Raw genomic sequence first — 27407 nt, 5'->3', positions numbered from 1 at the left:
TACAGTTATGTGGACATCTCTACTCTCCTAAAGGGTGTTGCTGTCCGGATATTTTTACATAGGCAGTATTGAGTTTGTAGCCTTTATCTTCCTCCTAATGCTACTGCTGTAAGGGAGGATCTGGAGCGCCTTGTTTTTGTCCTTCGTTCTCCCTTTCAGTTACAAGGAGATATGAATGGTCACCATCCACTATCGGGTAACAGTGAAACCAACCCTCGGGGTGTTATGCTGGCCTCTTTAGTGGAGGATGAGGAGTTGGGCATTTTAAACTTCAATAAGATGACTTGTTTCCATAGCCAGACTGGAACTTTTACTGCCACTGAGTTGTCCTAATGTTCTGCTGATGCTGTTTAAAATTTTATCTGGGATGTGTTGCCAAACCTGTATGGCAGCGACCATTTTCTGTTACTTTTAACCTCTAGTGCAGGTGGACATCAGCCATGTCTTTCTTGCTGGCATCTGGATAAGGCTGACTGGCCACGTTTCAGAGAATTAAGTTTCATTTCCCTTTCTGTCAATGATTTTGGCTGTCTTACTGAGGCATTGTCATTTTCACTGACACCTTACACTCAGCAGCCCTATCATCTATTCCAAGAACGAAGGGTCAGTTTCCTAAACGTCCGGTTCCTTAGTGGAACTCTGATTGTAGTTCCGCAGTGAAAGCCAAACGAGTCACCTCTCGACTTCGTCATCATCGTGGGGATTCTCAGTGTTTGTTCCTCCATCAGTTCGAGGACTTCCGTCACTCAGGTGTGGAACTGGGTAAGGAAAATTTCAGGAAAATTTACTGTTCCCTCCCATCCTGTTGTATCTGCAGCAGGTGGAACTGTGGCTAATCATTTTGCTGTTGCAGATTTGTTTATTGATCATTTTGCCAGCGTGTGAAAGAAGGCTGCAGCTTCACCTTTCGCTTGTCAACGCCGATGCCTACAATCTCGTGGTCTCAGTTTTGTCTCTTCTGGGGGAGAATCCTATAATGTTCCCTTGTCAATTTCTGAACTCCAGGCACCTCTGTTGCAGTGCCATGATTCCTCTCCTTTTTGTGATGATATTCCTTATGCCTTTCGTACGTCACCTGTCTGATGAATCCCATTCATTTTTGCTTTCACTACTTAATAAGATCTGGTTCCATTGTGAGTTTCTGGGTTGTTGTGGTGTTGCTGTAGTTATCCCCATCCCCAAACTAGGTAAGGACCACATACAGGTGACGAATTATCAGCCTATTTGTTTGACGTCTTGTATATACTGTATAAAGTTCTGGAAGAGATGCTTAATGTTAGGCTTGTGTGGTTTTTGAAGAAAAGTCTCTTCTTAACCCATCCTCAGTATGGTTTTTGAATGCATTCTACCTCTGATGCATTACTGTCCTTGGAATCTTCTGTCTGTGAGGAATTCTTCACTAACCGACACCAGGTCACGGTCTTCTTTGATTTGGAGAAAGCATATGACATTGCTTGGCGTCATGGCATTTTCTTTCTCTTCATGGGCTCTTTCCTATTTTTATTTAGCCATTTTTATCTAACCATTTTTTTAGGGTCTGAGTGGGAGGAGTGCTTTCTAATGCCCCTGCTCTAGAAGATGGAGTGGTATCCTTAGTGTTACTTTCTTTGCTGTATCCATTAACAGTGTAATCACTGTACTTCCTGACGATGTATGAGGCTGACTATACGTCGATGACCTCTCAGTTTCCTTCACCGCATCTAGAATGTCTCTGATAAAGAGGAAGTTGCAGCCAGCTCTTAATATAATTTCTGATAGGGCAGAGGCTCGCAGTTTCTGCTTTTTTTTTTAACAAAGACCATGGCTATACATTTTTTTTTTACTTTGAGGGATTTACCCAGACCCTGACTTTATCTCTGTGGTCGGAGAATATCCTGTGTGGAAGAGACGCGGTTTCTGGGTCTTCTGTTTGATAAACGACTAACCTGGGTTTCTCATATTCATTTTGTTAAGGCGACATGTCTAAAAGCTTTGAGTCGTTTCAGGGTTTTGGCTCATACCTCTTGGGGTGCTGACCATCAGACCCTGCTGCTCTTGCATAGGTCTCTTATTCTTCCTAAACTTGAATATGGGTGTGAGGTCTACTCCTCTGCAACAGATGCCCATCTCCAGTTGTTAAATTCTGTGCATCATGCTGGTGTACGTCTGGCAACCGAGGCATTCAGATCATCCCCAATTTCAAGTTTGTTGGTGGATGCTGGTGTACTCCCCTTGGATTTGGGACGCCAGCCCTTGATGATGAGGTGTTGATATCGTCTTCACTACATTCCAGACTCAGTTTCTTGTGCCATAGTGTCCCAGGATTCACGATCTTCTGTTTATGACACTCTTCCTAATTTCCCAAAGCCCTTTACGTACAGAGTCCAGTCTGTTATGTTAGCCTCTCTGTTCTGAGATTGGCAGTTTGTCCACATCGGATCCGAAGGGTGAGTTCTTGGCTACTCCCTCTTGTGACATTTTGTAGGTCCGTTGTTGAAAAAAAAATAAAAGGCTCACTTCTATCTCAGGTGTCCCTCTTTCTATTTTTAGAACATGCCTCCACTCATGAGGGTTCTGTCCCAGTCTGTATTGACGGGTCTAAAACTGATACTGGGGTAGGATTTGGTGTTGTCTTCCCATCCTTTAGTAGGGGCGGTAGCCTTGCTGGCATTACTCCAGTGCATACGGCAGAACTGACATATTTTATATACTCTCAAAAGCATTTTTCCTCTCCCCTAATCCGTTTTTGGGATTTTTTGTGACTCTCGTAGTGCTCTGTCTGCACTGGAGTCTTTTAATGCATCCCATCGATTGGTTTTATCAATTTTAGAATGGCTTTTTGTTCTTGGCTCTCATGGCCGCCATGTGGATTCCGTTTGGTTCCCACATATGTTGGTGTTATGAGGAATGAGAGGGCAGATACATTAGATAATCCTGTGGCTTCTCAACAGCCCCCAGCTGACTACCCACTTCCTGCTAATTATGTAATACCTTACTTGTGGTACACAATTCGTATGTGTTGGCAGAGACACTGGGATGGTGTTGCTCATAATGAACTAAAAGAAATCTTTCAGTGAGTGGTTGTGCCAAGGGTTCTCCCCTCCATGGCTTGGCAATTGGAGGTGGCTCTTGCTAGGCTTTGCATTGGGTACTCTAGGCTTACACATGGGTTCCTGATGAGTGGTTTGACTCAGCCGTACTGTAATGATTGCCTTGTTCCTCTTACTGACCGTCACTTGCTGGTCGAGTGTCTGAGTTTGAGGGACCTACGTCAGAGATTTCTCCATAGGTGTAAAGTGGCAGATGGTGCCTACTGTCTGTCCTTGATGCTTGGTGGAGGCGCTACTATTTTTATTGATGTTTTTAGTTTTCTCCAGGAGGCAGGCCTCCTTCCACTTTTATAAGTAATTGATATTCTATTAACTGTTCTCTTATTATTTTCAGTGTTTAATTTGTACTAGTAGATATTAACCCCTCCCGTCCGGCAGATGTTGTTGTGATCGTTCCCTACAGCCGAGCTTTCCCGACAGAAATCGGCAAAATTGTCTACCTTTAAACCTTCATATCTCTGTTAATACTTAACCAGTTATAACAAACAAGGTCTCATATTACTCACCAATCCTTCGACATCAACCTGAAGGCATCAGATGGTCCGTGAAATGCAGATAGGGAGAATGAATGCGTGGGGAATGAGGGGAATTGTTGGTGTTATTTGGGGGTGTCCGTACACATGGTGGAGGTTTGGTGACAGAACAAAGGCTTACACTAGCCACCACACTGTTATCACTTCGATGACACTTCCAGGAGACCATTTACATTTTCGACACCAGGCAAGTCTGGCTATTATTGCCCAACATTTTTTTTTCCTTTCTACCTGCACTATTTTTTACATTGAAATATCTCATCCATTTCTTTATAGGTAAGATTTTTTTTTTTCATATGTTGTGACTTTTCAACAGATAATAAACTTGTTTGTGTCTTGTATGACCGTGCTGTGACTTTATTGTTATAATTCAGATTGTAGTATAACTTTTTTATTTATATCCCATGTTTACAGTTATCCTTACACGTAAGATATAATTGTATTTTCATATGTTGTACCTTTTCAGGTGATAATAAACTTATGTGTATTGTAAGACTCTGCTGTGACTTCATTGTTGTTGTGTTTCAGGTTGTATAATTTTAGTTGTTCATTCTAGGTAATGGTTAGCTTTCCATTCTTTGTAACAGTAAGTAGCCATTCCTCTACAGTTCTAAACAGCAACAAGACCCCCACTAGTAAAACCTGTAACCATTACATAAATTGTCACTGTTCAAGAAGGTTTTGTATATGTAACTTATTCTTGTTCCAATATCTCTTCCAGGTACTAATCAGTATTATTGGATTCTTTTTCTCTGATAAATCCTTGCAGTAATCTTGAATTTCAGAATGCTGCAGAACACTGTTTGCGTAACCTGCTCCGGTAGTTTCACTGGATCTTTTTTATACGGACCGCACCTTTGTTTGCAGGATATGCAAACTACGTCAGAGCCTGGAAGACAAGCTGACCGAGGATACAAACAAAATCAACAGCCTGATCTGAAAAGTTGATGTGCTGGAGGAATTCATTGTGAGTAATGTCAGCCACACTGCAGAGGATAATGTCACTGCTAGGCCAACTGCAGTCCAGGTTGACCATCCTCCTCCTGCTGTAGTTACTTCTTCCCTCACCATACAGAATGAGTTCCAGCCAGTGCAGAATGGTGTGAGGCTTGCAAGGAAAAGGAGCATCATTCCAGTAACAACATACAACAAGTTTCAGATTCCTGTGGAAGTAGAGGAAGAGCCCCATGAGGCACGGGTTGTGGGGGACTCCATCATCCGTGGTCAGTTGGTTGAATTTTGCGGCAGGGTACTTTCTAAATGATGGCGTTTTTGTATCCCAGGTGCAGGCATGACGACGTAACAGAGGCTGTAGATGATGTTTTTGAGAATGCGAAAAATGACAGCCTAGTCATCATTCATACAGGTACAAATGATGTCATACAGACCTGATCAGAGGAGCTGATAGAGAAGTACAGAAGGATGATTCAATGCTACAAGGAGAAAACTAACAACAACTAACATCAGGAATACTCCCAAGGATTGGTACAGGGAATGCCTTCTTCAGTAAAGCATTTAGTATAAATAATAGGGTCAAGTCACTTTACCTGCGGAAGGAGTTGAGTTCATCGACACATGGAACCAGTTTTACCAGCAGCGAACACTGTTTGCAAATGATAGACTACACTTGAATGCCCTTGGTTCTGCCCATCTCGGTCGTTTGTTTAGTGATGCCGTAATTTTTTTCTGGAGAAAAAAACAAGCATCAAGGGAGGCAAACACGGATGTTATACAATCCAATGAATCAATACGTAATGGAAGCTTCACACATCGGAAAGGAAAACACATTAACCCGTCACGTCCCGAGGTTTTCCGCACTTCCTACATCCCCCAGTCCCGAGGTATTTTCGAGAAAAAATTTTTTTGGCGAAAACCTTCGCTTTTGGTGAGAAATATCGAAAATTCATAGAGAAATCGCTCACCTGAGGTTTAAAATACTCAATCCAGGTAGGAGTTCCTCCTTACCTGACTACATTTTCTAACATGCTGGCACCAAAGAAAACGAGTTCTATGGGAGGGTAACTATTTTATCCACTCATAAATGGTATTTATTTAGTTACTTGGTACGAATGTATATGTAGTACAAGAGTATATTGGTTTTCAAGCAGTAATAAAGGCATTATAAGCATTGTTTCACTCACTAACTAATCACCATACCTGACCTTTTTTTGCCACATCACCTGATCATTATTTCTGGCTGTTTCTTCTTCTAATGCTATGTAAACATTGTCCTCCACATTGTCATCGATTGGGGAATCACTCTGGCCCTGAATATCTTTACTGGCCAGGTCACTGGTAACAGGTGAATTGCCGAGACAATGGCGTGAGGGGGGAGGGGGGAGGTTATGAGGTGTAAGGCATTGTCCCTGCTTGGCATCTTGTAGAGGAATAGAGGAAGGTGTCCCGTGTATACATACGAAAAATCACGCGCGAAAATTGAAAAATGTGCAAATTAGGGACCTTGCAATTGCACGACGTTCCGGTACTTTGCCGGGACTGACAAATGCAAATCGTTGCAACGTACCCATATGTCGACGGAACGGGGCGGGTTAAAGCTCTTCTTATAAAGGCGCATAGTCTATGTAATAAATTTTCTGATTTAGAGGCCCTTGTCTTTACTGAAGATGATGACGTAATTGATATAACAGAATCATGGCTAAATACTGAGCAACGAGATTTTCTAGCAGAGTTTAATTTATCAGGTTATCATATTTTCAGTAGTGAAAGGAAGAATCGAGCAGGGGGCGGTGTGTTGTTATATATTATATCAGGATTTCATCCAGTTGTAATTACCAAGCCAGTAATTGAACACATTGACACTATTTATATTCAGCTTAGAAATGAATGTTCCCATAAAATCACACTTGGGTTAATTTGTCGTCAGCCCGGTCAGCCACTCAACATTGATAGTGAAATCTACAATCAAATTGCCGAAATATCTTGTATGCAAAGCACTGTAATATTTGGTGATTTTAATTTAATATTTCCAAATTGGGAAGAAATGCTGTCCTCACACACAGGGCTAGACCTATTTACAAACTTGCAGGAAAGTTCTTTGTATCAGTTTGTAAATTATCTGACACATGGAACTTACAGCCTAGATCTTGTCTTAGCCACATCAGAAAATGTAGTGAGTAATGTTATTGTAGAAGAATTTAGTACAAGTGATGATTGCACAGTTAAATTTAACATTAAAATCAGTGAAGACAAGGTCAGGGCCAGTTGCGAGAAAGTGCCTGACTTTAAGAGGGCAAATTTTATGAAATTAAAGTCAATTGTTGGTGCAGGTAACTGGCATCCTGATATTAATGATGCATGGAATTATTTTACAGAAACTCTCAACATGCTGTCAAGTTATGTATTCCAATACGCAACAGAAAGCTTGCAAAAAATTCTAAACCCAATTGGTTGAACTCCAACATTAAACACTGTCTGGAAACAAAAAATCTTGCATATAAAAATTACAATACCACAAACAGTCAAAGTGATAAAAATAAATACGATGCCCTTTGACGGAAAGACAAAAAATTAATCAAATGCAATAAGAAAAACCTTGAGGCACATATTGCAAGTATCAGTAAAACAAATCCCAAAGAATTTTTCAGCTACATAAGAAGCAAAAAGGTAATATCTCCGATAATCGGTCCCTTAATCACAGATAACGGTAAGCAGACTGATGATGAAACTATGATGGTAAAAATTCTTAATACTTTCTTTGCGTCAGTATTTACAACACAAAATATACATACGATTCCTGCTATTTCCCCCATTGCTATAGAAGAGGACAACATAATCACTGACATAACAGCTGGTGATCATGACGTACTACTTGCAATTAGCAAATTAAAAGAGAATAAAACACCGGGACCGGACAAAATATCTCCCTGTGTTTTGAAGGAACTACAGAATGAAATATCAAAGCTCTTATCTGAACTTTTTAACTTGTCACTTAAGAGCAGTAAGGTGCCACATGAATGGAAACTTGCTAATGTAACCCCAATATTCCAAAAGGCAACAGAGCACAGCCAGAAAACTACTGCCTAATTAGTTTAACATCGCTGATTTGCAAATTGCTTGAAACTTTATCAGAGACAAGTTTGTGGAACACTTAGAATCAAACAATCTCATCAAAGATTCTCAACATGGTTTTCATAATAATCGCTCTTGCTTCACGAATATGCTGGACTTTTTCAATGATATACTTTGCATGTATGACGACACTAAATCTGTTGATGTTGTTTACCTTGATATTCAAAAGGCTTTTGACAAAGTTCAACACAAAAGACTCCTTCAAAAGCTACAGGCACATGGTTTCAGCAGCAGGGTAGGTTGAAGATTGGCTCTCCGGACGAAAGCAAGGAGTCGTAATAAACAGAAAAGAGTCAGACTGGATAAACATAACAAATGGAGTGCCACAGGGTTCAGTGTTAGGTTCTATTCTTTTCTTAATATATATCAATGATACTGATGAAGGATTATGTTGTAAAATTTCAAAATTTGATGACGATAATAAAATAGGTAACAGACCAGATACAGCACAGCAAAGACATGCAGTTCAGGGAGATCTTGATCGACTGTTTGACTGGGCCCAAATTTGGCAAATGGATTTCAATATTAATAAATGCAAAGTACTAAACATTGGCAGTAAAAGTTTAAGAGCTAGTCATAACATGAATAATGTCCAACTTGATAGGGTAAACCATGAAAAAGACTTAGGAGTTATAATAACAAATGATTTGAAACCAAACAAACAATGCACAGAAGTTGTGAAAAAAGCCATTAAATTGATTGGACTGAACAGGGAGGCTGCAATTGATCGTGCAGCATGGAAAACCACCATTAGGTGACCAAGGCCGACACATGCAAGCATGTTGGAGCTTTACAATAAAAAACGAAAACGATATGGAAAAGCCTGAAAGAGAACAGCGAAGGATGACAAAGATGATACCTAGATTGAGAAATAAACTGTACGAGGAACGTTTAGAAACCCTGAATTTATTTACCCTAACCAAACGGAGGTTATGAGGAGATCTAATTCAAGTATTCAAAATATTCATAGGACATGATAACATGGCTTTTGATAAATACTTTACAGTTGATCACTCAAATTATACTGAAGGCAATGGGTATAAAATAATTGGCAAACGATTCCAGTCGCATGAAGCTAAGCATTTCTTCTTCAATAGAGTTGTAAATATATGGAATAGATTGCCCTCCAATGTAGTAAATTCTAATACAGTACTGACCTTAAAAAGTCGCCTCGATAAGTATTTATCGACTAACCCCCAGCTTACTATGTTTACTCCTGAATAAAACACGTGTACGTAAATTTTTTTATTTTATTATATTTTATTTTATTTTTTAGAGCCTGGATCAATTTATGAATGCAAATATAGTTTATGCACAGACTAGGATATCACAGATAGCCCTGAGTTAATGGTCACTACTCATACTTTTGACCTGTGATGGTCTGTGGATCCCTGAGGGTCCCTGTTATTTAACCCCCTTAGGCACAGTCACGTGAATCACGTGACATGTGGTTTAGTAGGAAAAAGCACACACATGCTAATCACGTTCCTAAGCAAAAAAAAAATCGTCAAAAACTAAGTTTTTGGCTGATTTGCATTAAATTTTGCAACGTTCTACCGTGGGCGTGTCTCTCCCGAGGTAAGGCATTGGCAATGCTGTGACTGCTCTGATGAGACAATGCGTAGCAGAAAACCTCAGTATCTCACGACCAGCCAGGCAGGAGGGTTGCGCAGCTGTCAGTCGTCCCTTTTAACCTGCTATTTTCCCCTCTCCCACCCGAGGCAGAAGCCATTATTGAAATATTGTGATTGTACAGTGTTTTTTACTATAATGTGAAGTGATTGTGTCTATGGAACATAATTATTTTGTTTGTAAAGCACTGGGGCCCATAATCAGCTGTTAGGCCTACAGGCAGGAGTCTGGCTTGTTATAATGGGGTTTCCACTCTCCTTCACCCTGCCCGTAAAATGATGAGTATTTTACCTTTACAGTGAAGCCAGTACTTATATTTGTGAAATATATGGTGCCTTGATTGGTGAAATAACTGACCTACCATAAACATAGCAGGCATTATGTACACCATAAAGATATGCAACATTCGTTAAGGAAACAGGCTGTCACATACGCCATACAGTCGGGCAGGGAATAATAGAGGAGGTTGGGATGGAATCATGTGATTGTGTTTTATATTGCATATGGTTTAATGTGAAACATACATATAAAATAGTGCAGCTAGTGTTCACCGAGAAATATTGCATGCATTGACTGACTTAGCTCAAACCCAGTGCAAGTATCAGAGACAATAATTATGCCACACAGTCACAGACTTCAGTGAAAAGGTATTCTAACAATCTCAGACAGTGCGATATTGCATATGGTTTAGTGTGAAACATACATATAAAATAGTGCAGCGAGTGTTCACCGAGAAATATTGCATGCATTGAATGACTTAGCAAAAACATAGCGCAAGTATCAGACACAAGAAAATATGCCACAGCCATATATATATATATATATATATATATATATATATATATATATATATAAAATAATCCCTCTACATTCTGGATGCCCACTTTCTGGACACCCCCACTTACCGGACATAATCGTCCCGGGATCCAATATTCCCAAAATGGTCCGAAAACTGCAAAAAATTCGGGAAAAAAGCGATTTTTTCCCGCCTGTCATTTGAATTTTGCGCGCGTGGCGTGGGACAGCTTTGCTGTGGCGAGTCATTTCTCCGACATCCGCTAGAGCGCCCCTGCATCCTCCCCACTTTCCGCCTGTCTCTTGTCATGAGTGAACGCTCGTTGTCATGGCTGCCCACGTGCTCGCTTTTGTGATGGCGCCTTACCTGCTCCAGGCACTCCTGCTGCTCTTGTGCCTCTCATTTGTGTGGGTGATGATGGTCCTGCCACCTGAGAAGAGGAAGAGAGTGGTACTGACTCTGGAGATGAAGCGGGAGATATTGGAGAAAGTAGATGTGGGATGGTCTTCTTCACCCATCCTCTGTGAGTTCAACCTGGCCCAATCTACTTTGATATTAAGAGATCCCGAGACAAACTCATGCAGTACATGGCTGACTTCTCATTGAAAAGCAAACACAACGTGGAGAGGAAGATGATGTTTACTCCCAAGTTTGCTGAAGTTGACTGCTCCACGTTGATTTGGTATCGACAGCAACGTGCTGCTGGTGTGATGGTACGTGGTACGGAGCTGAAGGCTGCTGCTGAGAAGTTCGTAAGGCTTCACGACGCCCTAGACTTCAAGGCATCCGAGGGTTGGCTCTTCGCGTTTAAGTTACGGCATGGCCTTACCAACCATAAGTCTCATGGTGAAGCTTTGGACGCTAACAAGGATGCAGTAGAGGAGTCTCAGCACAAGGTGAAGAGCTTGATCAACAGGGAGGGCCTCACTCTCGGTCAAGTCTACAACGCTGACGAAACTGGTTTATTCTATCGCTCTTTGCCTACGAACACTCTAGCCGAGGAGACGGAGAAGCGTGTACCTGGCCGCAAGCTCTCCAAGCAATGGCTATCTGCTTTGTGTTGTGCCAATGCTAACGGCATGCACCGGCTTAAGCCCATTATTGTTGGCCATGCAAAGCAGCCTCGGTGTCTTCATGGGATGATGGATGTCCTTCCTGTCGTCTGGCACCATTCCTTGAAGGCATGGTTCACAGCCCACATCTTCAAAGACTGTTTCCACCGCCATTTTGTCAAGGAGGTCATACATTACCAGACGGAGAAGCTGGGAATCCCATGCGACCAGGTAAAAGCCCTCCTTCTCCTCAACAGTGCACCTGCCCACCCATGTGACAAGGAATTGGTGGCTGAGAATGGCCGCATTAGGTGCATGTTTCTGCCACCTAATACTACTGCTCTCATCCAACCAATGGACCAAGGAGTGATCGGGGCAACGAAGCGCCTATACCGACGGAAGTTCCTGGACAAGGTGATGGTTGTTCTTAAGGACGAGGACGAGGACGAGCGCAGGGAGGGACGGGACATGCGAGGCCAACGGACTTTGGAAAACCTTTACCGCTACAATATCAAGTCTGCCATTTACAACTGGGTTAGTGCATGGAAGGAAATCCCTATCAAGACTCTAGAAAATGGTTGGTCTTGTCTGCTTCTTGGAACGGATGTGGAGTACGATTTCCTAGGTTTCGACGTGGTTGACTTCCATGCACGTTTACGCGCGCATGGGGACGATGTTGATGTGGATGAAGTGTGTGAGTGGTTGGATGATGACAAGGGCGATCCTGGGTATCAGACCCTGTCTGATATCGAGATCGCATCTTCAGTTGCAGGTGTCAGTACCCAGCTTGAAGATTCCAATGAGGACAGCGACGATGATGCGGACTCCTCTCAGGATGACACAAGTCCAGCCATCCCCAAGCTGAGTGCACTCCGGGAACACCTAGAGTTCGTTCTGGACTACCTGGAACACACGGACTGCAACAGGGAGATGGGGCCCTTGGGACTTATGGAGAAAGTGCGTGCTTTCAGGCAGTGCATCATAAATCGTCAGAATCGTTGTTCCTTGCGTCAATCAACGATTGACAGCTTTTTCAGGCCTGTGACCCCCGCTGTGCCCAGCCCTGGCTCCACTCCGTTGCCTCCCCAAGACAGGCCTTCTTGCTCTGAGCCATAGCCCAGCACATCAGCCATGGTGGAGTCACTGCTCGACATGAGTTTGCGTCTACCATCCGAGTTGTCTGCAGTGGATACGCCATCACCACGACCCAGTGACGCACCCCTAGGTCATCTGCCAGCGATACTCTCAAACTCTGACAGTGAATAAACAGCAAGAACTTCTCCACTAGACCACACGGGAATTAAGTGTTGTGCAGTGAAAGAAAAACAGTGCAGACAGTATTGTAAAGAAAGTAGAAATCTGAGTGAAAAGACAAAATTTTTGGACTAAATTTAACGTAAACTTGTGATTTGTTTTGAAATTGGTTCTATGGGTGGAAAGACTTAAAGTGCAGAGTGCAACACTTATTAAGTTACAATGGAGCGTAAGACAAGAGTGTGCAGTGTGAAGAGAATGGACTTCTGAGTGTGAATGACTAAGTTAAGTGCAAGACTTCATGAACAGTGTACTGCTAGTGCTTCAAGAAATCCTTCTTACTGTCAGTCTGAGAGGAGGCGGTTATTCATCGAGATGGCCATGGACTTGCTGTAAGTAGGCAGAATGTTTCATACTGTACTGTACTGTATTTTCCATACTATACTTACCTCAAACACCTTATTTCACTCTTTTATGTCCCTTATTGGTGTGAATATGTAGTGTCTTAGGTGCTATGCATGTGCAGTAGGGAGGTGTTTTTCTGAGTTAGGCTAGGTTAGGGTCCATAACTACCAGTTTAGGAGCCAGGAACTTGTAAGTACACAGAATGTTTAATATTGTATGAACCTACCTCAAAAACCTCATTTTATGCTTCTTTTGCATTTATTTCAGTCTTTTATGTCCCTTATTGGTGTGATTTGGGTCTTAAATAGGTGCTATGCATGTCCAGAGGGAGTTGCATAGGTGTTTTTCTGAGTTAGGGTCCATAAGTACAAGTCCAGGAGGCTGGTGCCCACTATCCGGACAGGACCACTTTCCAGACATGCCTGTGGCTCTATTACGTCGGATAGTGGAGGGATTACTGTATATATATATATATATATATATTGTTACATAGCCTATGATTTCATCATCCTTTGTGTAATTTTAACGCACAATATGCTGCATGTTTGATCACGAGCGTGTTCTGCCTCAGTCCCCCCCTTCTACCGTTATAGTAGAATAAGTCATCCTTTCTGTTGTTCAGAGCGGGATTGTCAACTCTTTGTCCCCATGGCTTCATTTGCGCGTCCTTCTTACAAGTTGTATCAAGCTCTGCCGGCCCCTATATAATGAGCTCAGTCTCTACATTAATTGCCACTTAGATCTACTCCTCATTTTGTTCACATCTCTGTCCTCCCCTGTACTGTTATTATTATTGTGAGTGCTCCGGAAGTGTCCAACCATCTAGCAGCTGTGTAATTTGAGTATAACTGCTATTGCATTTTTTCCTTGTACTGTATAGCATAAGTTGTTGATTTGTAGGCCTAGTGAGTTTTTTTGTGATTTATGTAAAGATTCTTATTGTCAGCAATTAATAATAATAGTTTGTATCTGTAATAATTTATCTTGCATTAACTGAGCATTACCCAGTGTATTTTCATTTTATCAGGGCTGACTTAGATAAATTTACTCTTGCTAATTTCCTGTTAATAGAGGCTATTTGCAGTTAACCATATTTAATTGTTTTTGCCATTACATTATCCTTATGAGTCCTGAATGTTTTGTTGTTAGTTTGAGCATTAAACTTTAACTTGTAATTTTACCTCACTCCTTTGTTTTGAACCTGGAACTTTACGGGACAGTAGTGATTTTTAGTATTCTCACTTAAAGTGTGTACATTATCTTTCTCTGTTCCGTAACAATATATATATATATATATATATATATATATATATATATATATATATATATATATATATATATATATATGTATATACTGTAAAGTGGGAAAAGTGCACACCTTAAAAAAAAAAAAAAAATTACCTATGGGAAGAGTTCTAGGAGGAAACTGAAAATCTGAGACATGTTTTTATTGTTTGTTAACAGAGCAACCTTTAGCACATATTGAAATGTTTCTGAAATTATTCATGTGGTAGGTAGTGAAAAAAAAAAATATGGTTGCGCATTTACCCCAGGGTTAGGGGTAAGTGCACAACATGTTTTTTTCTTCAAATTTAATCACACTTAAGCATATTTAAACAATCCTATTCATACCTTAGATACATTATTTGTATTGTATTTGTATTATACGCCACTTCACTGGCCATACAGAAGCAAAAAAGTACACACACAAGCCAAAAAAATGAAAAGAAAGAAAACTTAAGAAATCGTAAAGCATTTATTAACACATGACATGCCAGTCATTTCTGAAGCCTTAAAGCAAAGTTTATCTTTAATAAATGAGGGCTTAGGCAAACAGTTAACAATAGAGGATGGCTTAGGCAAACAGTTAACAATAGAGGATGGCTTAGGCAAACAGTTAACAATAGCAGTTACATCAGTAGACCAAATGTCCTGATTTTGTGGCTCTATAAAGTATGAAAATTCACCTCCTGACACGTTGTAATCACGTTTGAAATACTTTGCTGACACTTCTCCACTTACTTCCTTCCCTAGCAATTTTCCAAAAAAATTATAGGCTGAATTAGCTCTTTTGCCAGTAAACTTCACAATAACAATAACATACAACCCCTCCTTTGTTTCCTTGGTCTTGCTCTCTTTCTCTTCTTCTCACACTTCTCTTCCCTCCTCCTCTTTTCCTTCCTCTTCTCGATCCTCCTCTTCTCTTCTGCTTCTGATTCCTTCCCTGAACTTACCTCATCATCATACTCTAGAAGTATCTTTGGCATGTCCACATCACTTGATGAAAGATTCTCTTCCGGGATACTGTCAGAGTCGGATTCAGATACTCTCAGCTTCCTTTTGGCACCAGTTTTCTTGGTCTGCTGGCCAGAGGGACCCGAACCAATATGTAGGAATGTGTAGAAGTCGCAAAACCCTTTTGATGGGTTCTCCTGCTTTTACATGCCTGATAGCCTCAGACAGGTCCTCGGGAGAGTAACGGCGCGGCGCTCCTGCTTGGGGTCTGTGATTCTTGCGTAGAGTGGCACCATCTGTAAAAACATGAGAAATAAATTGCATTGACAGATCGATATTAAAGTATTTGGATTGTTTCTGTTTTGTTATCCTCTAAAGATTGAATATGTAGGCTAAAAGGCATGAACCAATTCATTTAGATAGTAATTTGTAGGCAATACCAGCATGTGCCATTTACCCCATGAAAATTTGTGCAGTTACCCCACCATTTATTCATTACTCACTACTCACTAATACTTAGACCTAGGAACTTATAATTATAGCATAATCTACCTTATGATATACATAATTAATGAGCCTAAACAGAGTACCCTAGGAATATTTATTGTTAGGTAACTTACCCTTAGTGTTCCAATGTAGTGTATCATCCAAAATTTCCATCAATGCTCCGTCCTCCCTGTATAAAGCCGTGGTGGTCACTATTCTTGATAAAATGGTTGGGTAACACTTGTTACAGTTGAACCAATGACTCTGCTCCGTATTCAAACTTTAAAAAATTAAGAAAATAAAAAATAGAAACCTGTTTTTGACCATTTTAAGAAATAACTTAAGTGTGCATTTACCTTGATGGGTGCGCATTTGCCCCACCATACGGTATATATATATATATATATATATATATATATATATATATATATATATATGTATGGTGGCGACCATCATCCACTCACTTGATGTAGTGCTGCCTACTTCTTCCTTAGCCTGTATGATTTTTTTTCTGTGCCTGCCCTCCTCTTTTCCTATTTCTCCCATCTTTCCTGTTACTTCTTATTGCTTTTCTTTCCTTTACAGGTGGCTTTACACTGAGTGACAAGCCAAATGGTTTCCTGTAAGCCAAGAAACCATTTATAACGCTGGGTGGTAGCCATATAACCAAACCATACGTGCGTCCTACGTGTCAACAAGTGGGTTGGTGGAGCGTTAGTGCCCCTCCCCGTAAAACAAATAACTCAAAGTCAAATGGCCACCCCTTACGGGATTATGGCTTCTGGCAAGATATATATATATATATATATATATATATATATATATATCTATATATATACATATTATATATATATATATATATATATATATATATATATATATATATATATATATATATATATATATATATATATATATATATATATATATATATATATATATATATATATATATATATATGTCGTGCAGCAAATGTTCGTTGAGAAATCTACTGTGTGCATCGCATGTGTTTTAGGCAATTGTATTGCAAGGAGAGAAGAAAATATGCCACAGTCACAGACACAGACACACACACACACACACACACACACACACACACACACACACACACACACACACGCACCCACACCCACACCCAGACACACTCACCCCCACCCTGACACACTCACCCATACACACAGACACACACACACACACACTCTCACCCACCCACACACACACACACACACATACACACTCACCCACACACACACAAGCTCACACACTACATAACTCCTCATCTTCCGGCAGCCCTTCAAGCTCTTGCCAGCATCTCAACACCTCTGGAGGAAGTGAGTTATCCGTATTTTGCTGATTTGTATATTGACCTAGTTCTATAGTTCTATATTTTTTACACAAATAAGTATTGTTTTTTACCTACGCACATATGAGATGGAAGAAAATTCAACTTCAGTATCAGTACCTAGCAAAAAGACTAGTGGTCATGTTAAGTTTCAGAGAGCACTACCAAAAACCTTAAGATATTTTACATGTATACTTTGAGTAAAAAAAAGAAAATAATAAAACCTAACGAGCAAAAATATGTAGGTGTGGGTGGGGCAGGGAAAAAATGTTTTTATCTTGCCTGTGGGTGAGGAGGAGTTTTCTATGTTTGTCGTCCAATTACTCCAAAACTATTGTACCTATCGATTTCCCGTGAGAACCATGATAAAGATCAGTGACTTCTACGTATGTTCAGGACATAACAATATAATATCTCTGATGAAAAGGGGGGATTATAATGATCATTGTGAGTGCATGACGAAAGTGCAGCATGGCCATGACTACCCAGTAGTTTTTTGCGATTTACTCAGAAACTATGAGGCGTAACAAGACCATCAAGTGCTCATCAGAAAGCTCGTGAAATTCTGCACAATATTATGCAATAAAAACATAATGTGTTTGAGAAAAGTTCTTCAGAAAAGCTCCCTGATTTTTTAAAAAAATGGCTTTCAGTTTTTTGCCATTTTCTCGAAAACTACAACTTGTATCACAACCAGACTTTCTCATCAGAAAGCTGATGAAATTCTCAATCAAGACTTTTTAAAACATTTTTCTGTATGATGGAAAACATTCGAATGGTGATGCTGGGAAGTGAAATTGATGATGCGAAATGTTTATTCAGGGCCACCTAATGTTGTTTTATTTATGTTTTCCTGTTTTTTTTCTATATATTTTGTGCTTATCAGCTAGAACAAACATTGACGAACAAGATTATATAGGTTTCATGGCAGTAAATTGATGTTTGGTTGGCGAAAATAAGGCAAGAATACTTGTTTTTTGTCATGCATGGGCAGCCGGGCCGGGCGGCCAGGCGGGTAAAATCATGCGCCACAAAACTTACTGAAACTTATCGTGCATGAGAGGGTTAAGTGACCACCATCAGGATTTTTTTTTTTGTACCAGGGGTCACTGCTTCAGGAGGTGACGTGTGTTTGGCCCGCATGGGAAAGTTCCTAGTCTCAGTGGAATGAATGGAGCTGGGGCCTGATTGACTGCTGCCTACCTTAATAGCCCCAGGCAAGGCTGCTGCACCACCCCTGAACATCCACACTGTGTACTGTGCAATTTCCATGCTGTGTCCGCAGGCGCCCCATTAACTCAACCTACCCGTACAGGTTGACATGTGTTATTTACTTTTCAATTATTCATTTTACTTTACTACTTTCTTTCAGGTCATTCATACTGGTAGCTTATAGACAAAGTATTAGAGAAAGTAACTTTTCCTTTTTAGTCTTTCCTATGAAAATTCCATGTCAGTTTTTCAATGGTGCATGGTGGTTTCTCTCATTTCTTCTTACCAGTTTTAACTGGAGGGTTTGGAGGCAGGGGAAGCCTTCTTACTTTACTATCCTCATCCTTCAGCATGTAGTGTTAGATCTCGTAGTCATAGTCTACTCTGTAACAAACAGCCTTGAAAGGACCATGAGGTCTGTTGCTGTTTGCTTTCCTTTGTACTCCTTTGTACAAACACTGTTTCCGTGAATATTTTTCCATAATCGGTCGTACTGGGTGAATGAAGTCCAGTCAGAGTAGCAATGACCTTGAAGGTAGGCTGCTGTTCTCTTTCCGCATTACAGACAGACAGACACTCGCGTGGACACTCTCTCTCTCTCTCTCTCTCTCTCTCTCTCTCTCTCACACACACACACACACACACACACACACACACACACACACACACACACACAGATGGAAATGTATGTTTGGCTAGGACTGATGCTCAATTTTGGCATTGGTGCGCGAGTAGAAGTCTGTGTATTGCAACTACTAGAAATAATACTATTACTACTAGAAGTACAAGTACAACTACCACTACAACTAATACTACAACTACCACTACTACAAGTACTGCTACCATTACCACAACTACTACTATTACAACTACCACATCTGCTACTATTACTGCCACACCTACAACACATACTACCACTACTACTACCACTGCAAGGACTACTACAAAAAAAAAATGTGAACCAAGTATCAGTAGTCATTTATGTTCTGCCCATAAACGGAAATACTTATCACTATGACTTTCTCTTTCCTTTGAGCTATACTTTTCCATAAGAAATAGGTATAACCAAATGCTTTCATAATACAATAAGGCTGCAAGTTTCTGCCTCCATTATTCACATAAATATATGCAGATCAGTGAAATCATAATTATGTTCTATTTCAAAACAAAATAAAACATACTGGTATGTACAAAACTACAGTACCATAACATATGTATAATACCCAGACTCCTACCACTCGGTGTTTGTGTGGAAATTAAATAAACAATCAGTATACAGTGCCACCTTACATTCAGCACACCACCACCTCATCATACAGCGTTGCTGAGGTCGGTGCGATGAACTGGCGCAAACAGAACAACACCGGAAGGCTTCCTTGCCTGCAGGTGTGCAAGACAGTATTTCCATGAAATGTCTGCTGAGGTAGTCCCTGCACTGCAGGCCATCAGGCAGTTGCTGCATACTGTGCCTCTGTTTCATGGAAGGACTTACATGTCCATACCTCTCCAGAAAGCCGAAAATTACATCCTTTTCGAACTGTCTGAGGGATGTGCTGGTCTGTGTAACATCCTTGTATAGAATGAAGGCATTCAGTACACAGATGTCCATTACATGTAGGAATGCCTTCTTATACCACATACAACACCTCCTTAGACAGCCGATCTGCCAGCGTGGTGAGGCATGTGGTGAGGCAGGTCGGAGTGGTGAGGCCTGTAGTGACACAGGCCGACGTAGTGAGGTATGTGGTGATGAATGTAGTGATGCAGGCTTTGTGAAAGTGGTGATGATGGTGTATGGGTGGAAATTTCCACCCTAGGCTGCTCTCATGCCTGGCAGCTCAGCCTGCGGCATTTTCTCCTCCTGCCAGCCTCCTCCCTTCCTTCATGTTCTACCTCTCCCGCCACTTTCTCCAATGTGTGTATATCACCCCCTGCAGGATCATCAACTATATCTGACCCTTCATCATAAGAAAAGGCTGATGATCATGCAGATAGAAAATATTGACACACAGTGGAGAATTCATTGTCACTCTTCTCCTCTGATGTGTATTTTTCCATACTCAGTATCGTTATATCTGTTTCCTCAGAGGAGTGACTTTCCCCACTCACAATCGGTGATAATGGTATATCTAACTCCCTTTCTATCGCTCTATCACTAAGGCCCTTCCTCCAAGGGCCTTTGGACTTCATTGGTGTTGAAATTGGTGGGTGCGGGCAGTTGCCCGAGGATCTGGACACAGGAATACGGATTGGTGTAGATCTATCCATCATGGAAGTAGGCAGGCAACTGAAGCGTGATTGCGATGCGTGCGGGAGTGTTGCCAGCGGGTGTAGGTGGTGGAAATAATCAGCTGAATATTCAAACAATGGCAGAAGTTAGTAGATCATGTATATTTGGTCCCCAGATGGCCCCGGGAGGACCAGTACACATGTCACCCTGACAGGATTGGTTAACTTTATTTTGAATATGCACTTTTTATTTGCTGTGTCTTTTACCTTGTTGTCCAGCGGCATATGACCATGGCAGTTGCACCATCAGATTTTAATAAAATCAATCAATGAAAAAAACTGTTGCCTCCCCACAGGTTTGCCATGCGTGACGTCCTGTAATGCTGGGAGACGGGAGTCCTGGGGGGTTGAGTGATGCTGCATGATGTGCCCTGCAGCTAGTAATACCCTCTTTGGTCTTTTATTCTGGCTAGATGGGCGGGCTGGTTAGGCCCAACTAAGGCAATCAGCTGATCATGTGTTGGGTAGAGTGAAGTGCACACTTCACTCTACCCAACACATGATGGTAGGGTGACGTCAGCACTGGGGGGGCATTGTGGCTCCTATTTTCCTTGGGTCACCCTTGTCCAAGTCCCCTGGTGGTTACCCACGTATACTTTCCTGCTACCTCTGGGGTTGCCAGTTGTGTTGTCCCTGGCGTACAACCTCCCCTTGTTGGGCTCCATGGTGGGTGTAGGGTTGGGGGAATAAAGTTTTTCCTGATATATATGGCCTTAGATAAAAAATATTTCGTTTACAACTCTGGCTTTGTCCCTGGCAATTCCATTATTGCCACCTTGGAGCCTTACCAGGCCCCTGGTGAGTGTCCTCCTTTGCCCCAGCATTCAGCTGAGACTGGGAGGCGATCAAGTCAGGCTCTTGGGTTGAGCACAGGTGAGCCAGTGCTGGCATCATACATCAAATATCTGGTGCTGATAACAGTAGGAGGATCAGTCCTAGTTACTGATATATTTGAGTTGCACCATGCCATAGTGTCAGCTTGTGAAAGAGAGCCCAGAATTTCATCCCAGAGGTAGGGAAGCACTCTAGCTGAGGTGTCCTCCCCAGAAGAGAGCTCCCACCTAGTGGCTTTGACCTCTGTTTCTGGCTCCGATGTCACCTGTGTTCCTCATGGAACTTTTTACCGGTGTAAAGGCGTTGTTTCTTCTCGTGACATTCTCCGATACTCAGAGGAGCAACTGCTGGAGGAGTTGCAGTCGTTTGGTGTGGTGAAGGTTGAGCGCCTTAAGAAAAAGATAGATGGCATTTTGACCCCAACTCCAACCTTCTTCTTGACTTTTGACAAGTTGACATTGCCTACATCTGTGAAACTGACATGGTTATTGCTTCTTGTGAAGCCGTATGTGCCAACTCAAAAGCACTGCTTCCACTGCCAGGGATATGGACATGTTAGTCAATTTTGCCACTGTGAACAGGCTGGCCTTCCTGGTGTCTGTATCTCCTGTGGCAGATCAAGTTATACCAGTGACTGTCCAGGACCCCTTAAATGCTATCACTGTGGGGGCATTCATGCTGTATCTTCTAAAAACAGTCCTCAGTACTGCCTGGAAAAGAAGATTTTGTCAGTTCGAACACTTGAAAAGTTTTCATTTCCCAAGGTTAACCCGTCATGTCCCGAGCACTTTCACACGCCAACACCCCCCAGTCCCGAGCATTATTGGAAAAAAACAATTTTGGCTAAAACCCCCACTTTTGGTGAGAAACATCGAAAATTCATAGAGAAATCGCTCACCTGAGGTTTAAAATACTTGATTCAGGTAGGAGTACCTCCTTACCTTACAGGGTTTTCTATCAGGCTGGCTGCAAAGAAAACGAGTTCTATGGGAGGATAACTATTCCACACCACTCATAAACGGTATTTATTTATTTATTTAGTATGAATTTATATGTAGTACAAGAGTATATTGGTTTTCAAACAGTAATATAGGCATTATAAGCATTGTTTCACTCACTAACTCATCACCATTCCTGACCTTCTTTTGCCACATTACCTGATTATCATTTCTGACTGTTTCTTCCTCTAATGCTATGTAAACTTTGTCCTCCACATTGTCATCGATTGGGGAATCACTCTGGCCCTGAATGTCTTTATTGGCCAGGTCACTGGTAACAGGTGAATTGCCGAGACAATGGGGGGGGAGGTTATGTGGTGTAAGGCATTGTACCTGCCTGGCATCTTGTAGAAGAATAGAGGAAGGTGTCCCGTGTATATGTACGAAAAATCACATGCGAAAATTGAAAATTGTGCAAATTAGGGACCTTGCAATTGCACGACGTACCAGTACGTCGTCGGGATTGGCAATTGCAAAATGTTGCAACGTACTCATACGTCGACGGGACGGGGTGGGTTAAGAAGACAGCCCAGACTCACCTTCTTCTGGCCTGGTGTTGCTTATGCTGCTGTCCTTTCTGGAATGCCAGTTCACTGCCCTATGTCTCAGAGACGGCCTCGACACAATCCAGTGCCCACTTGATCACCTAATGCTTTGCACGATGCTGTCCCCATGGTTCACAGTGGTTGTGAAACTGAACATCGCCCGACCCCTGCTCCCACTGTTTCCGCATCTACTTTTGTGGCTGAGGTTTGTGCACTTCCGTGGTGGTGGTTGATGTACACGTTGACGTGACTCCTTCTCCCCCTTAGTCCAGTATTCCTGATGCTCCATCTGGATCCAGCAAACGCCACCGTGGTTATTCAGAGTCCTCTGAGCCTGAAGACCAGCCACCTAAGGTCTCTCTTATCGAACCTTGTGTTGACCTCTCCCCTGTTTCCTCTACCCCAGAGGCTGAGGGATCTAGCCAGGTGGAAGCTGCAGCTGATGGTTTGCCTGTGATCAGGTCCCGACCTGGGGATGGTGTTGGACAGACCATTGGTGCTTCAGTTCTGAAACATACAATGTCATTGTCACAGGACTCTAATCCTCTGGACATGCCTTCCACTTCTGGGTCGTCTGATGCTGGCACTGGTCATCCTACATTAACCAGGGTGGCATCCAAGCCACTTTCCAAGTCATTTTCCAAGCCAAGTGTTATTCCACCCCAGAGGAGGAGTGTAGTAAAACTTTCCTCTTCCTTGTCCTCACGTTTGCCCATGGATGTTCGACATAGGGTGCTGGTTCCTGGTGCCGGGCAGTCTCTTCCCAAGGGCCTTCCTACGCATCAATCCAAACCTGCTCTCTTGTCAAGTGTACAGTCCCACATTTAATCTTCATCATCCCTCCACTATGGGTTCTATCATCCAGTGGAATTATCGGGATTTACATGCTAGCTTTGAAGAACTATGTCATCTAGTTTCTCAATTTACTTCTCTATGTATGTGCATCCAGGAGACCATGGTAGAAAATGCTGTTCCTTCTGGCTACCATGTTTTTTATTCTGATCTTGTGCCAGGCCCAGGTCGTCCTGGAGGTGCTGCAATCTTCCTTCGCCAGGATACTCCATACAGTCACATGGACATCTCCACTCCCCTGCAGGCTGTTGCTGTCCGGATTTTTTTCGTAGGCAGTATACAATTTGCAGCCTTTATCTTCTTCCTAGTGCTACTGTTGAAATGGCAGTTCTGGAACACCTTATTGGTAGCCTTTCTTCTCCCTTTCTGTTACTAGGAGATGTGAATTGTCACCATCCACTAAAGGGTAACAGTGAGGTCAACCCTTCAGGTGTTCCTCTGGCCTCTTTAGTGGAAGATGAGGAGCTGGGCATTTTAAACTCCAAGAAGATGACTTATTTCCACAGCCAGACTGGCATTTTTACTGTCATTGATTTGTCCTTATGTTCAGTTTATGTTGTTTTAGATTTTACCAGGGATGTGTTGCCAGACCTGTATGGCTAGTGTAGGTGGACCTCAGCCTCGTCTTCCTCGCTGGCTTCTGGATAAGGCTGACTGGCCACTTTTCAGGGAATTAAGTTCCATTATCCTTTCTGTCAGTGAGTTTGGCTGTCTTGCTGAGGTGGTGTCTTATTCCACTGACGTATTGCACTCTGCAGCCCTATTATCTATACCAAGAACAAGGGGTCTTGGTGGAACTCTGAGTACAGTTCCACAGTGAGAGTTAATGAGTTACCCTCTCTCGACTTTGTCGTCACCATGGGGATCCTCAGTATTTGATGGCATATTGGAGGGCACGAGCTCGTATGAGGAAGGTTTTAAAGGAGGCCAGGTGTCATCCTGGAGGATTTATGTTTCCTCCATCTATTTGAGGACTTCCCTCACTCAACTGTGCAACCGTTTAAGGAAATTTTCAGGAAAATTTACTATTCCCTCCCTGCCTGTTTTATCTGGAGCAGGTGGAACTGTGGCTGATCCTTCCACTGTTGCAGAATTGCTTGTTGATCATTTTACCAGCATGTCACGGAAAGATGCAGATTCGCCTTCAGCATGCCAGTGTCAGCACTTAGAGTCTCGTGGTCTCAGTTTTGCCTCTTCTGGGGGAGAACCTCATAATCCTCTTTTCTATTTCTGTACTCCAGGCAGCTCTGTCGCAGTGCCATGATTCCTCTCCTGGATGTGACGAAATTCCTTATGCCTTTTTACATCACTTGTGTGATGAGTCCCTTTCGTTTTTGCTTTCATTATTTAATAAGATTTGGTGTCCTGGTGAGTTTCTGACTTGTTGGGTTGTTGCCTTAGTCATCCCCATCCCCAAACCAGGTAAGGACCAGCGACAGGTGACAAATTACCAGCCTATTTCTCTGACTTCTTGCATATGTAAAGTTCTGGAGAAGACAGTCAATGTTAGGCTTGTGTGGTTTTTGGAGAGAGGTGACTTCTTATCCCCTACCCAGTATGGTTTTCGTAAACTGTGATCTACCTCTGATGCACTACTGTCCTAGGAATCTTCTGTTTGTGAGGCTTTCTCCACTAACCAACACCAGATCATAGTCTTCTTCGATCTGGAGAAGGCATATGACACTGCCTGGGGTCATGGCACTTTACTTTCTCTTCATGAGTGTAGTCTTCATTGGCGCTTGCCTATTTTTATTCAGCCATTTTTATCTAACCATTTTTTAAGGGTCCGAGTTAGTGGAGTGCTTTCTAACACCCGTGCACTAGAAGATTGAGTACCACAGGCGAGTATCCTTAGTGTTACTGTCTTTGCTGTGGCCACCACCAGCATAATCAGTGGACTTCCTGATGCTGTACAAGGCTCACTATATGTCAATGACCCCTCAATTTCTTCCACCACATCTAGAATGTCTCTGATAGAGAGGAACTTGCAGCTGGCTCTTAACAGAATTTCTGACTGGGCAGAGTCTCATGGCTTCCATTTTTCTTTAACAAAGACGGTAGCAATGCATTTTTGTCATCCTGGGGGGTTCACCCAGACCCTGACTTGTATCTCTATGGTCGGAGAATATCCTGTGTCGAATAGACGAGGTTTGTGGGACATCTGTTTGATGGACGACTAACCTGGGTTCCTCATATTCGTTCTGTTGAGGCAGCTTGTCTAAAACCTATGAGTTTTTTGAGAGTTCTGGCTCGTACCTCTTGGGGTGCTGACCGTCAGACCCTGCTGCTCTTGCATAGGTCTCTTATTCTTCCTAAACATGGATATAGGTGTGAGGTCTACTCTGCAACGAATGCCTGTCTCCGGTTGTTAAATTCTGTGCATCATGATTGTGTATGTCTGGCACCTGGGGCATTCAGGTCATACCCGATTAAAGTCTATTGGTGGACGCCGGTGTACTCCCCTTGGATTTGCTATGCCAGCCATTGGTGATGAGGCACGGGTATCGTCTTTACCGCATTCCTGACTCAATTTATTGTGCCATAGTCTCCCAGGATTCACAATCTTGTGTTTATGACACCTGTCCTAGTTTCCCGAAGCCCTTTGGTTACAGGGTCCAAATGTCATGTTAGCCCTCTCTGTTCCGAAACTGGCTGTGTGTCCACATTGGATCCCAAGGGTGGGTTTTTGGCTACTCCTTCTTGTGACATTTTGTAGGTCCATTGTTGGTGAAAAGGAGTGATTTCCCTCTCAGGTGTCCCTCTTGCATTGGTTTTATCAATTTTAGAGGGTTTTTTTCTTTTTGGCCGTCGTGGCCGTCATTTGGACATCTTTTGAGTTCCCGCACATGTTAGTGTGATGGGCAATGAGAGGGCAGATGCATTAGCTAAAGCTGCAGCTTCTCAACAGTCCCCACCTGACTATCCGCTTCCTTCTTCTGATGTAACACCTTACTTGCGGTACATGATTCGTACGTGTTGGCAGAGACACTGGGATGGTGTTGGTCATAATAAGCTACAGTAAAAGAAATCTTTCAAAGTGGTTGTGCCAAGGGTTCTTCCCTAAATGCCTTGGGGATTGGTAGTGGCTCTTGCCAGGCTTCTCATTGGGCACTCTCGGCATACATATGGGTTCCTCATGAGTGGTGGGACCCAACCGTACTGTCATGATTGCTTTGATCCCCTTACTGTCCATCACTTGCTGGTCGAGTGTCCGAGTTTGAGGGACCTACGTCAGAGACTCCTCCATAGGAATAAGGGGGCAGATGGTGCCTACTGTCTGTCCTCGGTGCTTGAGGGAGCATCCACCAATTTTACTGATGTTATTATTGTTTTTTCATGAGGCGGGCCTCCTTCCACTTTTGTATTTAATATTTGATACTTTTGTTACGTTCAGTGTTTTATTCCCACTAACGGGTATTAACTCTATTTTGAACATGAGCTTTTTATTTCTGGTGTCTTTTACATTGTTGTCCAGCAGAATTTGACCCTGGCAGTTGCATTGCCAGATTTTAATTATATTTAATTAATCAGTCAATCAGCGAATTTGAGGCTCTCCCTGCCACTTCCAGCAGAAATGCAGAGAGCCAGCCTTACAATTAAGAAAATGTGACCACCCTCCCTGACGTAAACAGGCTTTTTGACTTCGGTTTCATAGCCAGTATTTGCATCAATGACAGCATTAAGAAGTAAAGGCATTTGTTAACTTATTATAGAAGTGCAGTACAGTACATGAATCTATACGTAAGATTCAATAGCAGTATCCT

At 42.2% G+C, this 27407-nt stretch overlaps 1 long non-coding RNA gene across 1 annotated transcript in view; it reads left to right on the top strand.

Annotated features, from left to right (window-relative positions):
- The window catches only part of LOC145395613 (uncharacterized), a 136611-nt gene that overhangs the window by 69559 nt on the left and 39645 nt on the right, over window positions 1-27407 (top strand). The window lies entirely within an intron of this gene.

Source organism: Coenobita brevimanus, chromosome 32, assembly GCF_032717465.1.
Source record: "Coenobita brevimanus isolate Jiangsu-jjx chromosome 32, ASM3271746v2, whole genome shotgun sequence".
Lineage (NCBI taxonomy): Eukaryota > Metazoa > Arthropoda > Malacostraca > Decapoda > Coenobitidae > Coenobita > Coenobita brevimanus.
The sequence above is the reverse complement of the archived record's forward strand: the minus strand, read 5'-3'. Positions and strand labels throughout refer to the sequence as shown.